Below are 24,755 nucleotides of genomic sequence, written 5' to 3'. Positions count from 1 at the left end.
TAGATAAGCTCTACTGGAAAGTCAGAATTGAAGGAAATGGGAACACTTTTAAATGCTAACATGCAACTTGCTACAAAGGAAAAACTCTTTCTCCCCCTGCCTATGGCATGGTTTTCTACTTCTATCATCCTTAATTTCTCCCTTTATAAAGCTTACCATTATAAAGCCAGGAATAAAAGAAAAAAAGAATAAGCTAAGAATGATCGGAAAATAAAAGATAATATTAAAATAATTTGAAGTACCCTACAAACAAAAAGATGAGGTTAAAGGTATACATTAAATGTAGATATATTGAGAAATTATTTATATACTTTTATAAAAATTAATTATTTTAATAAAAAATATTAAAGCATAAAAGAGGTTAAAAAGTTTTAATGAAATGTCTAAAGACTTGAAGAACAAATTCTTTAGAACAAAACTATAATTATCTTAAAACTTGTTAAAGCATGTAAGAGTAGGAAAGGTAAAAAGTAGAAGACTAAATTCAAGAATTTGAATGATAAAAGCATGCCACAGTTAAAATAATTAAAAGCATTCAAAGAACAAGTGTTTTTAATATAGGAGTAATAAATTATTTACGGACTCACTTGAAGGTAGGATAACCAAAAATATGAAATGAAAGGGGGGAAATGTAGTCTTTTAAAAGAGATTAAAAATAAATTTCAGCAATAATAGAATAAAATGAACACGAGTATGGGATCCTAACAAGAAAACCAGAGCTAAAACAAGAGCTTGGGTTTCTGGCTTGTACCACAAAAACCCACACAACCCAGTGGAATTTCAGAGAGTTTTCCGAGTGCACTTTACTTCATGAATGGCATTGTGTTTTTGAGGAAATGAACTGTGAGTTTCACTATGACCCGTCCTTCCAGGGGAGTGTCAGCATAGGCTCAGGTAAGGGCCACCAAATCATTAGGCTCACCTTTGCCTGCAAATTATGTCCTCTGCATTCCAGCCCCTAATAGGTTCTCCATCCAAAGCATCCTGTTTTCCTTTAGCAAATAAGAAAACTAGGTGGCCCCCTAAATCCTAAGTGTACTTGTCCCTTTGTTCATGAAGACCTCTTCTCAACCAGAGTCCCTTTTAGCAATTAGCCAAAAACAAAAGGTGTCCTTTGTGTTATATGTGTTCCATGTAGCTTGTCATATGATTACTTCCCTTTTTTGCTTTTGTATGTGTCTGAGGACCTCAGGTTTCTCTCCAGCTCATAACTGGAGCTTAGTAATGATATTTTAATTCAATTATGTCCTAAATAAGCTACCCTAAGGACACGTGCCAGGTGTTCTGCTTCCTTCCCTTCCTTTAACTCTTGGCACAGAGCTCAAACTGTAGACTTAAGGAAGCTCATGAAGCCTCTCAGAGTCAAGGGATATTTTTTATTTTCCTCCAGTCACCAACATAACCGATTCTGAGTACAATGTCCACTTTTCAGGCCTAATCATTCATGTTAGAGCCCTAAGCACTCCAATTGTTGTCCATAATCTCAAGGTAAGTTTTAGGGATCTGAAAGTGTTTCATAGAGCCAAGTATACAATTACTCTCTGGTGTGATGACTTTGGTTTAGCCAATCTCTACCCTTTATCCTGATGTTTTTTCCCCTCCCAGGTTCTAAGGTGCCAGCCTCTCCACCTCATTGCTCTGCAATTTCCCTACAGTAAACAAAGAGGTACAGGAGTTGGCCCACAGAGGTATTAGGGATCCAAAATAGATGGTCCCTTTCAGTAGAAGAGACTGGAGAGAGGCTGTAGGATCGTGTGGCATCATCCCCCCTGCCTATGCCCTGCCCTTGAATGGCCATGCCAGGCTTTCAGAGCCAAACAACAGTGAAGGTGGAAAGAAAGGTCACTGAAATTGGAGCCAGGAAACCAAGGTTCTCACCCAAGATTTGCCATACTGACCACAGTATGAGTGAATTGGATGAGGGGAAACCTCCTGATCCTACCATTTTGTAGCTGTTTTTCAGGTGTTCTTTTGGTACCCACATGTCCCTGGGTACCAGGGCTGGTTCAGTACCACATCAATTTTAAGGGTTCCAGGCAATATGTTCGTAAGTGTTGATGAATAGCCTATATAGAGTAGAAAATATATTAATAGTGGAATGGGTAACTCCTTTCCCATGGATAACTAATAATGGAATTGATAAACTGAACTACAGTCACCCAAACACTGAAATCATTCAACTACAATGTCTTGATTTTGCAAAAACCAAATTTCGTACAATAACAACAAATTATGTTTCCTCTGCTGTGTTGTTCATGATGGTAATACAAGGAATTCTATAACAACCAAGTTTTCTCAAAATGCTGGTTCTTCAAGACAACAACGTGATTTCCTCAGTGAACTTTGTCTCTGAAAGATAAGATAATGGAGAATAACAGCCAGATGGAATCTTCTCTCTTCCGGGATTGGGAACGGCCTCAATTCTTCTGCATTAGTCATTCAAAAAGAAAAAGAAATTGGTATGGATTTTTTTTCAGGATATATTCAAGCTGTACAGAAGTGGTGATATTAAGCATAGCCATATAAACTCTTTCTTAAGAGGAACTTGAATTACTCTGCCCCTTACATACAACTGAGCTAATCCTAGAGAGTTTTATAAAATCTTTTAAATGTTGATGAAATAATCCAGTCAGAAATAACTTGCGTAATTCTAGGTTGTGGGGCAGAGGCAGCTTAAGTATTTGCCGAAGGCACAGCACAAGGTTCTTTAACCTTCATTCCTCCATTCCAATAAAAAGTAGGATTTTGCTACTGGGACTCTTTCCTAGGTCTGAGCACGGAGATTTGTTAATATTTATAGTACACTCGAGATCTGTGACTAAAGGCACTTAGTAAGGCATCTGAGCAATAGGAAAATGCTTTTCATTACTTACTAAAATCAAATAAATACCACTTACTTGACAAAAAAAAATGCCAATATTGCCAAACATAAATTCGCACATAATTTTAGAAATGAATGAAGTAAAACTCTCCTGTTAAAAGTTTCTCATTGGCGGAGCTGGTAGAGAGAAACACCAAGACACAACATATTTGAAAGGTATTACTTCAATAGAAATGAAAGGAAGAAAAGCCCCTTCTCTCAAGAGAACAGACTAGAAGTATTCAGAACAGAGAGAATGTATGTTTATTTAAATATGTGAAAAATCCATTTTCTCCTGAACAATATTGTAGGTACTTTCTCATGGAAAAATAGCCTAGACTTTGGGTTACAAAAGCTAGACCTACAGAGAGATGACACTTGAATATAAGTGCTGTTCTATCTGGAGACACATAGCTGTACAGCAAAGAAAACAAACTGTGAAGAATCAGGAAATGTTCTGCAGCTCCAAAAAGTAAAACATGTATTTGCCTGGATATTTGTCTTAAAACTGCCAACAGGAAAGTTCAAACTGAACTCCAGGGAATTTTAATCCACACACCACATTTTCTTAGCCTTTTGCCAGACAGAATCACAGGATTACATTTTCTAAGAACCCCTTTCTTAAAAACTTCAGTGCTAATCAGTGAGGTGTGACATAGTCTCAAAATGAGATTTGTTAATAAATAAGGATGAAGTACAACCGGACATATATTGACAGCGAAGCAAAGCTATGCCCTGAAATTGTCAAAGCTGCATTTTATTACTTATTTGACACATTTATTTGACTCAGAGTATTGCTTTGCATATGAATCACCATGCAACAAACCAACCCAAAGCTTAGGGACTTAAAAATGACACCAGTTTATTTGGTCATGACTCTGTGGACCAGGAGGTTGGGCTGACATTGTTCCTCACAGTGTCACGTTGGGGCTCTCAGGGTTGCGGTGAGAACTGAATGGGACCACTCACATATATGGTGCTTGGCCGGTATGGCCAGAGGAGTGGGACCACCCCAAGTCCCCTCTGTCTATGTGGCTACCTCAGGCATCTTTCTGTGTGTTCCAAACACACAAAGGCAAAAGCTCAGATCTCTTAAGGCCAAAACTAGGAAGCCACAGAGCATCACTGCTGTCATGCTCTACTGGCCAAAACATGTCACAGGCCAGCTAAACCCACGAGGAGGGCGGTAGATGTCACCCTTCAGAGGGGCATGGCCGAGTGACCTTGAAGAAGAGTGGGGAATGCCAGATGCTGTTGTGGCCACCTTGGAAACACAGTCTAGCACAAATATTCAGGCTGTTGATACAATAACAGGTCGTAAAGGTGACCTCAAGTGTATTTTCTGCAGAACAGAGCCTATAGTCTCACCCTTTTCACCCACTCTTCACTCTGCGGATGTAAGGTTCTGGCTCAGACAAAAATCTGACTTCCACTCTCTACTTTGAGAACTCTCTGATTGTTCCATACTATCTGCAAAATAAAACCCAGACCCTTCACATGGTTTGCTGGGTCCTCCCAGCTGGTGCCCTGACTGCTTCCCCAGCCTCCCATCTCAGGAGGCCCTGAGCACATCATAGTCCCTCCCTACTCTTGGTTAGCACAGCTCCATGTGGGACCAGGAGCTTGAGATCTACTTTTTCTTGTCCTCACTTTGCTGACCCCACAGGCATCACCTCCTTTGTGAAGCCCACCCCTCCAATCCCCAATGTAGTAAGACAACCTCCCCCATGAGCCGTGGCATCCTGTACAGAAAGCCACCTCAATAGTGCTAACACTCCCCTTTGTCGTCAGGACCACAGCACCAGCTCCTCAAGGGCAGGGACCTGCACCTCATTGTCTCTAACCTGCTCTTCCCTGGAGCAGAATCCGACACACAAGGGCTCGTAAATATTTCTTAAAGGTCAGTTTAGTACAGGCAGATGACAGAGTGGCTGAGTGCCTGAGGGAAAGACCAGAGTACTCCAAACAAGAAGGCTAGTGTGAGGAAGAGGAGGGCCAGGGCCAAGGAGCTCCAACAGTGTGAGGGAACTAAAGCAGTGGGTACAAAGCTGCAAAAATGCATAAAGGGGATGCACTAGATAAGTGCATGACAAGAAACAAGCACCGCAAGTCAAACAGAAAATTCAGGTGGATGAGAGAGAAAGTGTGTGCCGTGGTTAAGGAAAAAGAATCAGTGAGAAGATATGACTGCCTCAGATCAGACCTTGCCACAGAGACGGGGCACCCAGAATCCAACCAAAACAGAACCTCCTTCCCCCGGACATTGGGGAGCTCGCCACAGGTGACTGACTGACCCACCTAGAAGGGCAGGAGAGAAGCTGGGCAAAGTGAAGGGAACCTGATGCTCCTGGGGAAAACCATGGAACATCATTCCTAAATCCGAGATGTGGTTCTTTACTCCTCGTCCAAACTGGCTGAGTAACATGAAAGCGAAACTGACTGTGATGCACTTGACTCCAGCAACAAGGTACAGGGGAAATGGTGTGACTGAGGAGAGGGGGTGGTAGCTGAGCACCAGCCAGGAACACCCACCTTAAAAGAGCCCATAGCCTTCTTTTCACAACAAAACTCAAAAGGGAGTGATCATCATGAGAAAATATTTTTTCTGCTAACTAGCAGAAGAAAACATGACTCTAATGAGTGTATAAATGAAGTACTACTAATTATAACTGATTTTTTTTCTGTATACCAGCTACTGTTCTGATAACTTTACACCCATTAACTCATTTTAAGCAGCTCCTCTTATTGTCCTCAGTTTACAAATGAGGTGGAGTCGCTCAGTAAAGCTACTTTACTGAGGTAGCTGGTTCAAAGTCACATTGACATGGCTGCTAAACAAAGTGACAGGCTGAAGGGGCAACACCGTCAGGGTGATGCCACAGCCCATGTTCTCAACGCTCTCTCCTAAGCTTGAATTTGGCTATATACAGTATCTACTGACTCATTTAAAAAAAAAATACTACCTGACATTGGTATTAATTCTAAGAAGTGAGTTTTGACACTTCCTTCCCTCTTTATACCTCAATTATTGTTTTGGGTATATTTCCTTGTTTTGCTGTGCAATATATTACTCATTTTAGTAACAGAGAAAATACTCACTTAGGTTCAGCTTCATACCTCAAGCCTATCTTTTCTAGATTCTTCCCAGGCATTTGCCACTGGAACTAGAGGGTGGATCTCTGTACATCAGGCAGCTTGTAAATTCTTCCAGGCATTTAGAGAGATGCTTTTAAAAGGCTAGAAAGCTTCATGGAACTCTCAAAGCTTCTGCCTTTAGGGTCAACTGATGAGGGAGAAGGAGACTGCCACAGAGCTTCCCTATAAACTGACAGCTCACTCCCAAGTTCCCATGGGGCAGAAGTACATAGATGAGGCCCACAGTCAGCCACTCTCATTTGCCTGGTCTTCCTTTCTTCCTCAACCTTGAACATCTACTTGATCCCTGCTTCTTCCCTGCCTGCATTTTTCCTTTCCAAGAAAGTCAGACACCAGGTTCATTGTGCTGTATTTTCTTTCTGCCAGCTATATTCCAAACCTACAATACTGTAAAAGAAAAATACATTTTAAGTAAACTTGAAAAACACATTTTAGAATCCTAATTTATTCTCTTGATTTTTTATTAATCTCAATTTTAAACTCCCATGATACCCTCCTTAAACTTTCCTCTTACATAGTTATTCTTTTTTCTCCTCAGTTCTTTTATGTGTTTAATACTCTATTTGACAATACACTAAACAGATTAAAAATGACAAATTCTAGCATATATGGACACACGCATATACAGATTGCTGTAAGTTGTAAGGAACTGCTAAAGAAGAAAGTTTGCTTCATTAAAAATGAGTGAGAAATGCAGCCAGATTAACATTCTTTAGTTACAACTTTGAAGTTTGAACTTCAACTTTACCAGGTGGTTCTGGAAATTAGAAAAGTTGTATATTGTTATACTGTGAGATAAATTGTTTTTCAGTATATGCCCGATGTAACTTTATAATTTGCTTTTTAGTTAGTATTTTCTCATATCTGTGAATCACTAAGAAGTTTCACATTAAGTTTATGATCCTTTTTATGTCTGTTATTTATTCATGATTATTATTTGACAAGCTTCTGAAGCACAAGACTCCAAAAAGTTCAAGGAGATATCCTTAGTCAAGAAAATATCTTTTACCAATGTTTTCCAAAGGGTATTTTTTTTAAATCTTAAGAAAACTGTACTTTATTATTTTTGGTTGGTTTGCAAAATAATACCAGAATTACAACAGATGCCTAATATTTGAGCAAATGGACACTTTTCAGAGATTGACCAATTTACTGAATATATAAACATTAGCCCTGAAAATGAATAAATAGGAAAATAAGGCACAGAACATCCATGATTCATTGACTCGGGGGCAGTAACAAAGTCCCTGCACTTGTGTAACTTCCCTTTCAACCTTACCCTCTGTCCCTCGGGGACCACTGATGGGAGCCGCCCCATGGGCAGCACTTATGCAGGACATATGGACTCAGCCATAGAGCAAGGAAAGGAGCTGGGAAAAACCAGAGCATTACAGGGGCATTTTCTTGTCTTGGAGTTGACATCCTAGCAAATCGAAGGGCAGCCGCCTTCAGAATGCTGCTTCCCACCTGATTTCACAATACCCTGCCCATAGCACTGCCAGAAAGTTCTTACTTCACTTTAGTCTAGTGCCTGAAATTCTGCCAACCAGTTTAAGAAACACATATCCTCTTAAAAATGCAAGCACTACTAAGATTTCCTTCACGTGTTAGAGGGGCTTAATCAGTAACTTACAAAAAGTAGGAAATTTTATGGAGAAAGGAAAAGCTAAGATTGATTCAGTCAACAAATATTGATTGGTCAAGCACTTCCTTGGTCATTAGCAATGACTGATCTGAGGGTCACAAGTACAGGAGATAAAAGAAGGCCAGGGTCCCAGCCTGCATGAAACCTATTTTCTTTTGGAGGATAAATACTATAATAAAAGTAGAGAGCAAATAAATAAGATGCTTTAGATCATGGCGACTACTATGAAACAGCAGCAAAAAAAGTGAAGAACTAAAAAGACAGATTTCTAGAACCTAGTTTGCGCTTACATTACTATTTTCTCTCTTTTTATGGAGAATGAGGAAGAAGGAAAATATCTGATATGTACTCACTGCCATAAAATCATGGTTACTAAAAAAAAGGGGGGTCATGTCATCGGGAGTCATCGGGAGGTCCAGAAAAGGCATATTCTCTCCTTCCATGATCTTCTCCAATCCTCCTTGAGGACAAGGCCTGGGGCCATAATTCCTTTTTCACCACTGTCTTCCTTTGCTAGTATGTACCTGGCACTTAGTGTGTGGTCAGTAAATATCTGTTGCTAGATATATGGAATCTGACTATTGCTTATGATGATTCCTTCTAGTAATGAGAACCTATGCCGTTTAAAAAAAAGAATCCTTAATGTTGTATTGCCTGTTGCTGAAATGGGCAGAAGGAATCTGGGGCTCAGAGTTGCTGAGCTGATGTTTAGGGAATCACAGCTAGTTAGTGGTAGAGTCAAAACCATACTGAAAGCCTCTTGGCAACCACTATTGGACCCTGGCTCTAGAATAACCTTAATAAACTCCAATGTCCTTCCATACCAACCTCAAAAATTCAACCTCAACCTAAAAATCTTATTTCTCCTCCTGTATTAAGGTGACCCTATCCTCCCAAGGGAAAGGAACATGGTCCAATAGGGGGCACTATTCCAGCAGGCAGGGATTCCCCTCAAAACATTATGCTCACAGGAGCTCTGTGGAGTCGATCCATCGCCTTCCAAGTCCAAAGCAGTTTCCCAGACCTCCATACTATACCCATAATGTTTGCTTGCTAAACCATCAGCTTCAGTTATTTACCCCATATCTGTCATCTAAGTTTTCTGGTTGTATTTTATCTAAGTCATCTTTACTTTAGTTGAGCTAAAGCTGTGGTTTCACAAATTAAATCAGTTGTGGGTTTCTGCATATATCTCCTCCGTGTGTTTATGAAGCTATTTTTTTTTTCATGAGAGTTAGACATTTGTCTTCATCTTTACAGTTGTGTAAGGGAAGATTTGTTTTTTTTAAGGTTCTTTTAAACAAATTTAAGACTACTGAGAAGAATGCATTTAAAGAAATCAAACACTTTTTTAATGCCTTGATTAAGCTATACCATCAGCCACAAGTGAGATTCCTTAAAGTTTTGAAGTTTGTCCATAACAGAGATCATGTGGCTTTTGAGTCTGGACTTTACACTTTATTCAAAAAGATAGTGTTTCATCTCTTTCAGCATGGAAGAGGTACAAGAGGACAGCTCTTATGGGTAATATGGAGGAGAAATAGGCAGCATACGAAGGCAAGGGGATCTGTACTAATTAAAAATTCATTGTAATGATCTAGAGAAGATATCTGAAGTTCCCAAGCTAACTGACTGAAGAGTAGGGATTAATTCAGAAGAAATAACCAGATACAATCCACAGGACTTTTTGCATAGCTGGATGTAAGGGATGAAAATAAAGGATTACTCCCAGTTGGTTCCAATATTTGTAGCTCGGAAGACTCAGTACCTGGCAACTCCATTGATCAAGACAGGAAAAAGGAGAGAGGCATGGGCACTGAGGAAGAGGTAGAATGTGCATTTGTTCTGGTGGTGCTTTGAGGAGCTGGTGGAACACCCCTTTGGAGAGATCCGATGTGTAGTTGGAAATATGGAACAAATGGAAGTGCAACTATAGGTCAAAAAAATGTACTTGTTGAAGCTATCACCGAGTACAGCATAGCTGAAGCCATCGGCGTGGGTGACATTGTCCAGAAAGGAGTCAAGTCAAAACCTGGACATATCCCATATTTATTTAGGTAAAGAAAGCCGAACCAAAAGACTAGACTGAAGAGTGACTAAAGAGTTGGGAGGACAGCAAGAGGGAAGAAGGGGAATCAGCAAGGAAGAAGACCAAGAATGGGCCAATGGATCTGGAAATTGGCATCATCGGTGCCCTCTGAGAGAGCCAGACCTGCAGAGTGGTGGACTGCAGGCACCAAAAGGCAGAGGAGGTGGAAGGAAAGGTAATAGAGCCACATCTGCAGGCAAAGACACAAAAATGGTGTCATCGGTACATTTGGCTCTCCTGGATACCTCTTATCATTTGTTGCTTTTAAAACATGGCTCATTAAGAACAAAGGGAATAATGAGAAGGTAATAATTCTTAGTATAATGTTCTATAGATGAAGAGGTCATTCTTAACCATACCCTATTTTTTTTAGTCCACCCTATGGCATCCACTTATAAAACATTAATATAATGTTATAAAATGGGTATATTGCATTACTACCGTTAAAGTAATTCAAGTTAGTAACAGCCTTTGAAATCCCTTATGTTCTATTTTGATGCTTATTTAAAATATGTATACATAGCCCTGGCTGGTGTGGCTCAGTGGATTCAGTGCTGGCCTGCAAACCAAGGGGCAGCCAGTTCGATTCCCAGTCAGGACACATGCCTGGGTTGTGGGCCAGATCCCCAGCAGGGAGGGTGTTAAGAGGCAACCACGCATTGATATTTCTCTCCCTCTCTTTCTCTTTCCCTTCCCCTCTAAAAATACAGTAAATAAAATCTTTAAAAATAAATAAATAAAATACATACATACATAACCATGGATGTCTTTCCCCATTCTGTGATGGCATAGAATTACAGTTTGGTAAATATTTTCCTGTTTAGTCTCTGTTTCAAAAGATTGTTTTATTCATCTGAATTCATATTGTCTGAAATATAAATTCCTAAAAATATCACACATGTGCACCATTTAGAAAGATGAGAGGTTTTGTAACTAAACTATGCAAACAAATAACCACTCTGCTTTCATGTCAATCAAAGGCGACATGAACAGATCCTTCTCATGAGGAGAGTCAAATGAGTCATTATAGAATTGGACTCAAGTACTTTTAATGGAAATAATTTTTCCCAATAAGAGTAAATTATAGTAAGAGATTTACTGGAAGAAATGTCTGATACCACAATCAGCTTCTAAATACAACTTCCCTTTTCATTTCCTGTGACTAAACACAACTTTCATTTTCATTTTCTGGGGAAAGAGCTGACAAGATTCCTGGAGATGAGTGAGATACACCTCTTCCTAGAGCAATATACAGTGGCCTTACCAGCTGCCTTCCAAATGCAGAACTCTAGCTAGAAATGTCAGCAGCCACAGCATTTCCCACTGCCCTCTGCATATTGCAGACTAAGCTATCAAATGGAACTATTTTCCATACTGTTCCCTTACCCAACCTTATCCCCTTCATTCATTCCAGTGCCTATTGACTCCCAGCTCCAAGCCCCCTTGCTCTCCTAAAGCAACTGCTACAGAGTTTTCTCTCTTCAAAACAGTGATTCCTTCAGAAATTAGTGTGGACTTCAGCAATGACTGACTTTGTTGCTTTGTGTGTGAGTCTTGTATCCTGAAGAGACTATATCTTTTTGAAGATAGTGTGTTTTAATCCACATAATCATGAGATGTTAACATTTCACAGAGGAGGACATGGGACCAGAAAGGTGCAGTAATTGCCTGAGGTCACACAGCAGAACAGGTGGTTGGACAGGCACATAAGAGAATGGGGTGGAGGAGGTGGTGTGTTCTTTCCCTAGAAATACTTGAATGAGCTCGGCCAGATTCTGTCGCTGGGGCTCTGTTTTTTGTCACTTCCATGGCTAATCACATCATCTTTTTGTTTGGGAGACCCTTCTCCACACAAGATGCAATTCCATACTGTTAATTATAGTTCGGTTTTAAAAATTATAATCACTTCCTGTCTCCGAGAGATAACCTTGAGTTAAGTTTTAGGTGCTCCAAAAAATATTTATTGACACTTTCACAGGTTTTAAATTTTAGAGAGTAATTTGGCAATAAGTACAAAAGAGAAGACATGTGTACACCAAAACCCACTTTACACAGATTCTACAGAAACTCTCAAACATGTGCCCAAGGAGAAATATACAAGAATGTTCTTAACAGCATGGTTTATAAAAGAAAAAATAAGAACATCAAAAAAAGAACAGATAAAGATTGTAATGTATTTATTTTAATGGAATAACAAGGATCAGTTCTGAAACTGGAGTCTAAGGAACCCTGGAGATCCTCAAGACTAAGAGAATTCTCGGGTCAAAACTAATCTCATGGTACTATGAAGTCCTTCTTCACCTTCTCGCTCTCATTCTGTACACTGGAGTTTTCCAGAGACCATGTATTAGAATAGCAACACACTGAGAGCAGAAAGAGATAGTGAGAAGCCCGCTGTCTTCTGTTAAGCCAGGTATTTGCAAAAATGTAAAACAGCACACTTTTCTCATTATTTCTTTTGCTATGAAAAATATTATTTATCAGAAAATATGGTATTAAATACAATGGGCTTTTACTATTTTTAGTTAATAAATAATAATTTTTAAATTTTTATGTGCAAATGTTGATAGATTTAATCCATATAAACCCAAGTCCTTTAACATCCTCAATAATTTTTAAGAAAGGAAAGGAATCCTGAAACCAAAGTTCAAGAACCATTGCTATAGAGCAATGAATGAATAAGCTGAGATTACATGTATGAAAAAGAATGAATCTCACAAACATGATAAACACAGTTGTGGAAGAATATAAGCAATTTTTATATTGAGTTTTAAAACCACTAAAGACAGTGTGTGTGTGTGTGTGTTTGTGTGTGTGTGTACATGTCATGTATACAAGTGGTGGGAATAATAACTCCAAAGTCTGGACAGCAGTTCTGTTGGTGGTAGTGGGCGTCTGAAAGGGAATGAACTCAGTGGGAGGACAGTGGCAACTTCAAATATATGGGTTGGGTGTTTTGTGTTTTAGGTTGGACTATTGGTATAAATGTGTCCATTAAATTCTTTATATTTTTGTATACCTAAAATGTTTTGTAATATAATTTAAAAACTAATATCTACATATAACTCAACAACAAACAAACAAAATTTAAGTTCTCAAAGGACTTAAATAGACATTTCTCCAAAGATAACATACAGATGGCCAAGAAATATAGAAAAAGATGTTCAACATCACTAACCATTAGAAAAATGCAAACTAATATCACATGAAATTTTACCTCATACCCATTAGGATGGCTCCCATCAAAGAACAAAATAACTTTTGTTGAGGATGTGGAGAAATTGGAACCCTTGTACACCAATGTTGGGAATGTAAAATGGCACAGCCACTGCAGCAAACAATGTGGAAATTCCTTAGAATAAAAGTAAAAATAGAATTATGGTCTGACCTAACAGTCCCACTAGTGGATATACATCCAAAGGATTGAAAACAGTGTCTTACAACAGATGGCGACTACCAGGGGGAAGTGGGGGAAGGTAGGAGGAGGTACATAGGGGACAATTGGTGATGGAAGGAGACTAGACTTTGGATGGTGAGTCCACAAGGCAATGTGCAGATGATGTACTGTAAAACTGAACATTCAAAAATTATACAATTTTATTGACAAATATAACCCTAATAAATTCAATGAAATAGGAAAGAAAGCAGTGTCTCAAAGAGGTATATCATATCTGTCTTCATAGCAGCATTATCCCCAATAACCAATAGATGAAAACAACCCAAATAACCATTGATGGATGAATAGATAAATGAAATGTGGAATAAACATACAATAGAATATTATTCAGCTTTAAAAATAGAATTCTGACATATGTTATAATATGAATGAATCTTGAGGACATTATGGCAAGTGAAATAAGCCAGTCATACATACACATACACATACACACAAAGACAAATAAATACTGGTTGATCCCAGTTACATGAGATATCAAAAGTAGTCAAACTCATAGAAAGAGAAAATAGAATAATGGTTACCAAGGGCTACAAGGAGGCAAAAAATGGGAAATTGTTTAATGGGTACAGAGTTTCAGTCTTGCATAATGAAAAGTTCTGAAAGTCTGCACAACGATGTGCATATACTTAACAATACAGAACTCTACACTTAAAAATGGTTTTGAGGGTAAATTTTGTGGTTTTTTTCATAAGTAAAAAAAACTAATAGCTAGAACAAGATATTTTCTCACCCAGAGATTTTCAAATTCCTTGCTGTCAATCCAGTTACTGTAAAAATAATAGGTTAAGTATATCTGAATTATCTCTTTGAATTTTCTTGCTCAGACTCCTTGCTTCAGTACAGTCTTTGGCATTGGCTCATACTGGGCATTCTGCCCTTCCAAAATCCCCTCCATTTCCTCTCAGTTACTGAAGTCCTACCCAAAGGAATTTTGATGAGTCCCACTGAAGGGTGCACAACCAAGTTGTGCTTTCTCCCTGATACGGCCCCAACCATCCCTAGCCACTTGGATCCCTCCTGCCTTGAGGACCCGGCACACTTGTTTTGTATACAACCTATTGTCCATTACTCATGAGTCCTAATCCTGTGTATTGCTTCTTAATTTTTCAGTGGTATTTGATCACCCCAACTAGAATTTAGGCCCTTGGGAGACAGGATCAATACAGATGACTGCTTATGCATGCCTAAAAGTAAGTTTTGCATATTGCTGGCCTGCAATAAGTGTGAGTGAATGAATGAATAAATGAACAGAAAAATGGATGGGTCAGTATGATGTTCAAGATGTAGCTGAACTGAATGTGGTAAGCATGCCTTCTCAGAGCCACTATTCTTCTGGTTTCCCAATGCTTTACTTAGATTCCTTGCATCAAGCCCCATATTTCCTCCCAACAGCCCCATTTTGCTTTATCTGAAGAGGCACTTCTACCCCATCCCCAGTGGAGAGAGGGCAAGGCAGTTCTTACCCCCCTACCCTGTTCACACTGCTACCCCACTTCTACTGTCTTTTTGTTTTTAATAGGTTTACTATTCATTAATACATAAAAACAGACAGCAGGTAACAAAAATAGTAAATACCAGGACTTGTATAACAGCAAAAGAGTAATGCCTCGGATTTGATGTTAGACATCTCTGAGCTCAATTCCTCACTCCACTCACTAGCAGTATGCCCTTGGACAATTTACATTAACCTTTTTAAAAATTATGATAAAATACACATAGCATGAAATGTACCATCTTAACCATTTTTAAGTGTACAGTTCAGTGGCATTAAGAGCATTCACATCATTTTGCTATGATCACCACCATCCATCTCCAGAATTCTTTCATCTTCCCAAATAGAAGCCCTGTGCCCACTAAACAATACCTGCCCTTCCCCCTCATCAACCCTTGGTAACCACTATGTATTCTACTTTCCATCTCCATGAAGTTGAGTATCCTCGGACCCGCACATAATGGGAATCATATAGTATTTGTCCTTTTGTGACTGGCTTATTTCACTCAGTATAAGGTCCACAAGATGCATCCATGTTATAGCATGTGTCAGAATTTTGTTCCTTTTCAGGTGCTGAATACCACTCTACTTGAACCTGTTAGATGTCAGTTGCCTCCTCTGTAAGCTGCTGTGAGGACTTTAGTCCATGAAAAATGATGCCATGATAGATAAAAACTCGGGTTCCTTCCCTCTCTAAATCCTAATGTTCATAAAGACCACATGCAAGAAATATGCCTTTCTCGTTTCCCTAGTCCTGATTTGCATATTAGTGAGTTTGCCATAAGTATTATGATTAACTGAACTGAAAAATATCCTTATTTAGTAAATTAGAGATCTGCTCTCAGGGTCCCAGCATTATAAAAAGCAATCATCTGTTTCACAATTCTTGATAATCCCTCCATAGATTAAAAACATAAAAGAAATAATAGCAGACTCCTGTCACTTAGGAAAACAAAGTTGATATAATCCATTAAGCAAATGGATCTCTAATAGCTTAGGTAAGAGAGGAGGTTGAACAGTTACCTAATAAATTCAGATACTGGGGGCTGAATCAAACCACAAGTAAAGTCCCAGTTTTCATTTATCTTAATTTGTAATCATCATTTGGCCTAAATTAATTAGAGGTAATCACTGTAGAGTTAATTATAGTCATGTTCCCTGCTGTTACCAATACATTCTGTGGTCACTGCATTGTTAAAATGGGCAAATCGATACTTCAGTGGACAGTGTGACTTGGTCCTTAAAAAAGGCAAATCTGATGAAGAACTTGAGTGATGCTAATTTTAGTAGAAATATAAAGCTGTCCATGAACTTGCCAGAATGGATGTAAAGTGGCAGGAATTAAACTCAAAACTGACCCTGTGACAAACAGTTTAACTTCTAGCTGATCGGTTTTCCCGATTGGTAAAATTTCTGTAAAAAAATCTACTTCACACTCTTTTTAATTCTTAAAACACTGATTTTCCCAACCTCTCTCTCTATAGCAACCTTGAAGTAACTATAGTATATAGTAATTTAATTCATATATTATTTAACTTAAGAATTTCTTTTTTGTTGCTATGAAAGAGTGTAAGAAGAGTATGCTCAGGGAGAAGAGTCAAGTTATTTTTGAAATCTTACATTCTGTGAAATGAGTCTTGTCTATCTAAATTGAGAAAGTAGTGAGCTTAAGTTCATTATGTAGAAAATAATGTCAAGTCTATTTATTTTATTATCTCCTAGGAAAAAATAGACTAGTGGAATTTTGTGAATATTAATTAGGCACTGAAAACAATACAGCTTTTTCAAACTGCTAAAAGTAAATGTGTCATCTTCCATAAAAAACAGGCTTCTAAATGTTTTAGAAACATACACTACAAATCTCAGGGAGGCCAACCCCACCATAACTGATTGGGAAATAAAGGAATATTTTATTTATGGTACACTAAACCCAGAAAGCAAAATAATGTGCAGGTCCTACACAGTTGGGGTTTTTTTTGAAAAATAAAGAAAAAGCAGAACATAATATTATACAAAGAAATATCATACCATCCTTTTCTTACCAGGATCTCGCCTGTAGGAGTTACACAGGGCTTTCCCAAAGGACAGAATGGCTTAGCAGTTAGGCACCAGCTGCTTTGCAGACAAAGGCAACAAGCTAGACCGCCTGGCAGGGGAAGTGTGGGATGCAAAAGTACCTCAGATCTTTCCATCACTCTTGCACAAAACAATACAATAAAACTTAATGGAGCACTGATATTTTTGCTGTCTTGCCTTTGTCCCAAAACATACAGATTATTGTGACTTCTTTGTATTTCAAACAAATTATAAGAAAAGTTAGTGAAATTCTAGGATAGTTATACTGCTTAATTATGTTTGATTAATTTGATGGTATATAAAGTAATTTAAATGGTTAAACATAGGTTGTATAGGAACACCCACCTTTAAAATAGAAACTGGCTGTCTTGTAGTGGAAAGGATCTCTCAGATGCGGACTCCTTCCCTTTTTAGCTATGAATCCTTGTATAAGATGTTTAACCTTTTTGCCTAGGTTCTTCATCTGTGAAATGGGGATGACAATTTCTACCTTGCAGAGCTACTGTGGGTGTTCTTATTTTAAAGATGGGTATAAAGCAATGCAGTGTTCAATCAGTAGTAGCTAATCATATTTCTAGCTTGCATTTCCATGTTGTATCTGCAACCTACACATTTAAACACAACCCCTCAAAACTTGAAATAGTCGTGGTATAGAACTTCATAAAACCCTCACCAAAATATGTTTCCCAAAGATAAATTTTAATCTATCACTTCCTTGTGAAATTCAACACATATTCCAAATTAATCAGGGAGGAGCGGTAGACTGAATTAATGAGGTTTCCAATTTACCACAGTAAGATAAATGATATAATCAATTTTACTTACCTGAAGGGAAAATGGCAAACTCCTTTGAAGCTACATGCAAAATATCTGAAAACATGTGTAACCCTCTGAGTATTAAGGGGGCTAGAGATGACTCCTTCCCTTCCCATAACGCTCTGTGGTTTCCAGTCCTGACAACTGCCTACACAAAGCATAAGTCAAACAAGATCACTGTTAGGGTGAGTTTATTTCATCATCAATGACAGTGTTTAAGTGTCTGGAGGTGTGTGTTTGCTTTTCTAATGTAACCACAAAATAGCGGTTAGTTTCTCTCTAATAGCTAAGGGTGGCAGAGGTTGCTGTTGGCTTTAAGATGATATATGAACTCTTATTCTGAGAATGAACTTGGTAAGTTTAATCATGACAGACCTAGTGCTTACTTTTTCCTTTCACCTTTTCCCACCAGCATCCTTCCCCTTTTCATTTTCTCTCCTCCACTTGGAGACAGAAAGAAACCAGAGCAGGCTCAGCAGAAAGTGTGAGGAAGCCTGTGCCACACTGACTGTACTTCAGATGCGTGGGTTCCACCCATGTGACTTTTTCTTCTTTTCTTTTTAAAAGTAAACACAGCAGGATGTGCGCATACCAAGTACTGAGCACAGAGAAATAGGGGAACTGATGGGCTAAGGGACAACTTCAAAAGAAGGTGGCAGGAGCTGGCTGCCTCCCTGCCAGGCATTTAAAGGGCTGTGCTCTCCCTGGGAGGGAGAGTTGACTTCCTAGCACTTGACTTCTCTCAGAGGCCTGCAGAAGGAGCTCTAGGTAGGGAAAGCACACGTTGGTAGTGGGGTTTCACTCTAGCTTTGAGACTTTCTGAACCCGAGCAGGAAAAAAAAAAGCTTTATTTGAAAAAAATAGAAAAAAAAAAACCCCTTTATTTTAGTTTGTTCAGTGGAAACAATGAAAAGAATATGAACTTGACTTTGAAATACCTTACACTTTATGAATTCATATATACATATATATGTACATATATATGTGTATATATATATATATATGAATGAATGATGTAGGTAGCCTTTATGCCCTTCATTCTTTTTAGATAAGGAATGTGAAGCACAAATCAGGTGAGTGACCTCTACCATCATATTCAATGTTAAGCTGACCTCCTGACTTCCTAGTACATGCCCCATATGCTACAACCTAACAACACAAGGTGGGTGGCAAAGTGCACTGCCAATCCAGATGCTAAATTCTGCTCTAGTCTCAGATTGAGAATGATTAACTCTGAAACTGTACATGCCAGTTTATTCACATCTCATGGCTTCGATCAGTGACGCTGTAGTCACGTTTCACTGCTTCCACTAAAATGCAAGTGTTTGAGGGTAAAGTACCAATAATCCATGCTCAGTGAGTATTCTCTGTGTGAATGTTATTATTGAACAGGCCAGTGCTATGCTATTCCCCTGATATCAGAATGTGTGGCTATTTCTTTAAGATGGTAGCTTTCTGCCTGCAAATGCATTGTTGTCAGCAAAGTGGTGACCACAGCTAGCAAGGCTGGAAGCCATCACACACCATATGGGTTTGGGACTAAAAGAGACAGCAGGGATTAACCTCTACCCTCTCATTGTATAGGCAACAAAGATGAGACCCACAGAGATTAAATAATTTGCCCAAATTTTTCCAAGTTTACCCAGTGCCTCCTTGAACTCTTCATGTGGCCTCCTCATTCTTAGTGAGAACACAAGAACAGGCCACACTTAGAACCGTGCACAGCCCAGGCTCCTGTCTCTGCCGGAGGATCAAGGGGTATGTCACAAAAGTGTGGTTGCTTTCCTGGGCCTTAAAGTTAACAGGGCAGAAATGTCCACGGGCTCAGCAATTTAATAAGTTCACACAGAAATCAGATACTATCTAGAGAGTTTGAGGAAATCATTTGGATTTTGAATATGAATTAATTTTGAAGAAAAGAGCTAATAGTAGATATTACTTTATGTGGAAAAGAAAAGGGTTGGAGGTGAGTTTACTATGTAGCATCAATATAAGAAGGATAATTAAAAACAGCCCAAAGTAGCAGTTTTCTAGTCTTCACTTAAAAGAGAGAAATACACTTGTAATGTAACAGAATATTTTTGCATAGTTATTTAAAAAAAGGTAAAAGTAATCATCAGCAGGATTCAGCATAGGCTTACTAAGCTTCATACCAAACTCACCTACTTTGCATTTTTTATAGTTACCAGACTAATGAAATACTAGTGAGAGAACATTTTGATTTTAATAAAATATTTAGAACAACACTTCTGTTAAAAATACAAAAAAATAGCCCTGGCTCATGTGGCTCAGTGAATTGAGCACTGGCCTGTGAACCAAAGGGTCACTGGTTCAATTCCCAGTCAGGGCACATGCCTGGGTTACAGGCCAGGTCCCCAGTAGGGGACACATGAGAGGCAACCACACATTGATGTTTCCCTCTCTCCCTCCCTTCCCTGCTCTCTAAAAATAAATAAATAAAATATTTTTTAAAAACATAAAAAATAATTAGCTGGTGAAGTGGGTAACTAATTAGTTCACTTCAAATTCAAGAAAGATCACTTCAAATTCAAGAAAGAGGGTCTCTACTGGCAGGTCACAGGAGGCTGTACACAGTTCTGCCCTCGTCATCAGCATTTGTAGAAATAAATGTCCTGAATGAAAACTCAGAAGTCAGGCCAAACTGACAGCTGACCACACAAAACCAGAGAAGGCAGACTCAAAATGATCACATGTCAAGAAAAGTAGGCCAACACCAATCTGAGAACTAACCTTGTTAAAAGCCTTCATTTAGATCCAACAACCTAACTGGTCAAGGGCAGGACAATATGGCTTTAGAACATTCTAATGAAGAGGATTCAGGAGTTTTAGTTAAGATTTCCATGTGAGGTAACAGGAGAATGTAGCTTCCACTAAAGTCTGTTTATTCATAACCTGCATTGATGCATCTTTAGAGGATCACAAAACACCAGCCTCTGTTGATCTGACAATATCTAGAGATTATTGATTATTCCAGGGGTATTTTAAAAGCACATCCTAACACACAAAAAGATGCTCAGCATCACTGGTCATGAAGAAAATACAACTCAAAACAATAATGGGATACACTTCACACCCATTAGGATGGCCACTAGCAGAAAGACAGAAAATACGAGTTACGGAGAAATTGGGCCCCTTGTGCATTACTGGTAGGAAGAAAAAAATGGTGCAGTTGCCATGGAAAACAGTATGATGGTCCCTTAAAAAGTTAAACAGAATTACCATATAATCCAGCAATTCTATTCCTTCATATACACCCCAAAGAACTGAGAGCAGAGACTCAGATATTTGTACACCAGTGTTCATAGCAGCGTCATTTGGAATAGCCAAAAGATGGAAACCACCGAACTACCCATCGACTGATGATGGATGGTGAGCAAAAAAGGAGTGTAATTCTGATAGATGCTACAGTATGGATGAACTTTGACAACATTAGGTAAAAATAAGCCGTACACCTAACGACAAATGTGTGATTCCACTTAAGTGAGATACCTAGACTAGTAAACTTCTTAGAGACAAAAAGTCGAATGGTAGCTACCAGGGGGTAGGAAGAGGACAGGAGGGAGACATTGCTTAATGGACACAGAGTTTATTTGCAAAGACAAAAAGTTCTGGAGATGGATGGTGGTGATATTTGCACATTATGAACCTATTTAGGATGATAAATTTTATATATATTTTACTGTAATAAAAACTTCATTAATTGTTAGTTAATTATCCTGTCAATAACAAGAAAAGCATAGGTGGTAGGAATGTAAAATGGTGCAGTTGCTGTGGAAAACAGCATTATGGCCCCTCAAAAACTTAAACATAGAAATACCATGTAATCCGGCAATTCCACTCCTAGGTGTATACCCAAACAAATGGAAAGCAGAGACTCAAATACTTTTTTTAATCCTCATCCATCCAAGGATATGTTTATTGATTTTAGAAAGAAAGGAAGGGAGAGAGAGAGAGAAACACTGATATGAGAGAGAAACATCAGTTGCCTCCCATATGCACCCCTTAAATAGGTCAAATCCACAACCTATTGGTGTCTGGGATGACGCTCTGACCAACTGCACCACCCAGCCAGGGCAAGAGACTCAGATACTCTGAAAAACTTCACTGTGTCCCTGCAAAGGTAATCAAGACCAGGTACCTAGAAACTCTGACAAACAAAAGATAACTGAAGGAACTGAGGATGTTTATCACCAGGAAGAAAAGGCAGAGAAGCATGTCAGCTGCCCTTGAAAAGACTTTCCTGTGGCAGAGGCTGTACACTTACTCAACTTATTGAGAGTCACCTTGGGGACAGAACCAGGATCAATGGGGGAAATGATATCCAGGGAGATAAATTTCAGTACAGGAAAAGAGTCTCTAAACAATTAGAACTATATTTAGCATTTTCCAATGGAACAACTTCTATAACGTGTTTCTTCTCTCTCTGCTAAGAAATCACTCCAATTAGAATGCTTCTACCTCCAATCAGAAACCAGCACTGCTTCCCTAGCTTACCAGAGGCCCAGCAAGAAAATAACTGGCATTGGTTGCAATCAGTCGGGCCAGACTTGCATACCGTTTCCTGCTGCCCCCAAAGTCACCTACCCCTGGACCCCAGTCACAGCATCCCCAGCAGTTGGCCACATGGGCCTTCAGTGTAGAGGAGCTACTCCTTCAGAGCCTCAGATGAGAGGTGTTTCAGCCAGATCCTGGGGGAAGCTGGCAGGAGCCGCAGCCTCGTTCTCACTGCTGCTGGAGACCACATTCCTCCTGGAGAGCAATGGGGCAGGGAAGCAAAACCCCTGCCTTCCTTTCTTCCTTCCTACTTGTCTGAAGGCCAGATGTTCTGTTTCTGTCCCTTGTCTTTTTATTCCCACTCCATCACCAGGGCAGAAGCACTGAGTGCAGAGGGCCCAGAGGAGGAAGTGTGGGGGACAGGTGGCACCCACTGTAGAGGAGGAAAGCAGAAAAAGGCAGTACTGATCCTGCCCTCCATGACCCGGGTTTGCCCAGACAAGAAGTGTGGCTTCAATTATTATGGGGAGCGGCTAAGGTGAAAGTGTCCTTTGAGAGCCCTAGAGAAACGTTAGATGATAATACCTTTTAATTGTCATCTCTGCAGTCAAGACCAGCTGCAGAGAACTCTGTGGGAACTCTAAGGTTTCTTGACAAAGATGTCAACATAACTCACTCAGGCAGATATAATTAAAAACAATTACTAACAGAACAGAACTTAGCTTATAGGAGATGAAAGACCTGTGTGTGCTTTCTGAACGACTCTGAGAAAGGAAAAGAACTCATTCGTAGCAGATAACTCCCAGGTTAGCATCTGTGGCACTCAAGTTACAGTCCCTACTCCACTGTAATTAGTTGTGTGACCTTGGACAAATGTCCTCTCCTCCCTGAACCTGTTTCTCTATCTGTAAAACACAGTAAGAGTATCAACTTGGAAATGTCACAAGACTGTGGCATTAAAATGAAGGAAACATATGTGAAAGCACCTTGAATAAATGTCAGATTTTGTTATTCCTCTTTCTCATTTCCCTAAGAGGTAAAATGAAGTACAGATTAACAAACTAGATTATGGCTTTCAATTCCTTTTCAAACAAGATGAAATGTTAGTTTTAAAATACACACAAAAGTAAGAAAGAAGAATGTCCACCTTCCCAACAGCTATTCACAAATGCCCACAGAGAAGACCAGTTCTCACTTATCTCTGAGCCTCTAGGTTGGGGGAAAATGAGGATGAGGGGCAGGTGTTTCTAAGGTGTTGCCGGTTTCTGTTTTGTTTCAGGAAGAAGAGGCTGTGTCCCCATAGTTCAGTTTCTGCGTTCTTGCCACCCAAGTGCAGGATAGAGGTGCTAGGTAAACTGTGCCTTTCCTTCTGCTCCTCTCCCAAAGTTCTTACTCTGGGCAAACAAATTTAAATTTCAAATTCTTAAACCTCAAGAAAATATCTGTGCCCAGAAGATGGTTCCAGTTTGTTTTGTGCTGTCAGTTGTTGGGAGGGAACAGGACACTAAGAATGCCCATTTGGTTGCCATTGTCATGTTCTCTTTTTTACCCCCCTGTGAGCAGGATGAGGAGAATTGGCCGGTCAGTCTATAGGAGGGGAGGAGGGGGGAGAGAAATGAGGTGGAGGGAGAGAAGAACTTTTTATAGTAAAATAGTGAAATTCTATTTTGTTATGAAGATCATTTTCTATCATTCAGAAAACTCACAAAATAATCTTAATAACTCACTAAGCAAAATCAAAACTTGGCATTTGCAACAGACAGATCCTATTATGAAGGGGTTTTTTGTGTGTTTTGTTTTTGATTTTTTTTTACGATGCTTTTCTTTGAAAAAGCAAAGTGTTAAATCTCTTCACATTTTATCTGTATGTGGAAAATACAGAAAAGCCCACTTTGGCACATGAATAAGGAACATTTGGTTCGGTTCTTTCATTAAACAAATGCCTGGCTACTGCATTTGAGGCTGATACATTCCTCAAAATAAAAAAAAAATAGTATATCTCATGAATATTAAGTCTGAGTGGGGCAAGGATCTAACATCTGGTGGTTTAAAAAGTCAGAGTAAGGAGTACTAATATTCTGTGCATTCGTTCAAACCACATTGCTCACTGAGTGAAAGCCACAATGGTAAAATTTAGGCACAGTGGAGAGATGAATGAATAAGGACCTAGGAGACCTGGGCCCCAATAATATTCTGCCACTAATTGGATAGATAACTTTGGCCACATGCCTTAACTTCTCTGGGCCTCCATTTGCTTATGTGCTATGTGAGAATACAGACCACTTATTCATTAAGAATCCTTTCTGCTTTCAAAAACAAATGAAAGAACAGATCAACTAATTGGTTCACTAATTTACTCACTCATTATTGATTATCTATTCCAAAAAACACTTATTGTGAACTAAAACAGAGAGCAAGCAACCTGAATAAGGAACTGAAGACTAGCTGAAGAGAAATCACATAACCAAAGATTTATAGAAGAAGCCACATAAAGACTGGTAGGAAGTGTGAAGATTCAAAAAGGGCTGGCCCTGCTGCCTTGCGCAGCAGCTGAGAATCCAAAGGGATATCTCAGCTGCAAAGGACTGAGGAGCATGAGTTCTCAACCTCAAGCCAAGCTCCTCAGCCCAGAGCACCAGAGCAGGAAAT

Source organism: Artibeus jamaicensis, unplaced genomic scaffold (genome assembly GCF_021234435.1).
Source record: "Artibeus jamaicensis isolate MK-2021 breed Jamaican fruit bat unplaced genomic scaffold, CSHL_Jam_final contig_426, whole genome shotgun sequence".
NCBI lineage: Eukaryota > Metazoa > Chordata > Mammalia > Chiroptera > Phyllostomidae > Artibeus > Artibeus jamaicensis.
This window is presented reverse-complemented; position numbering follows the sequence as displayed.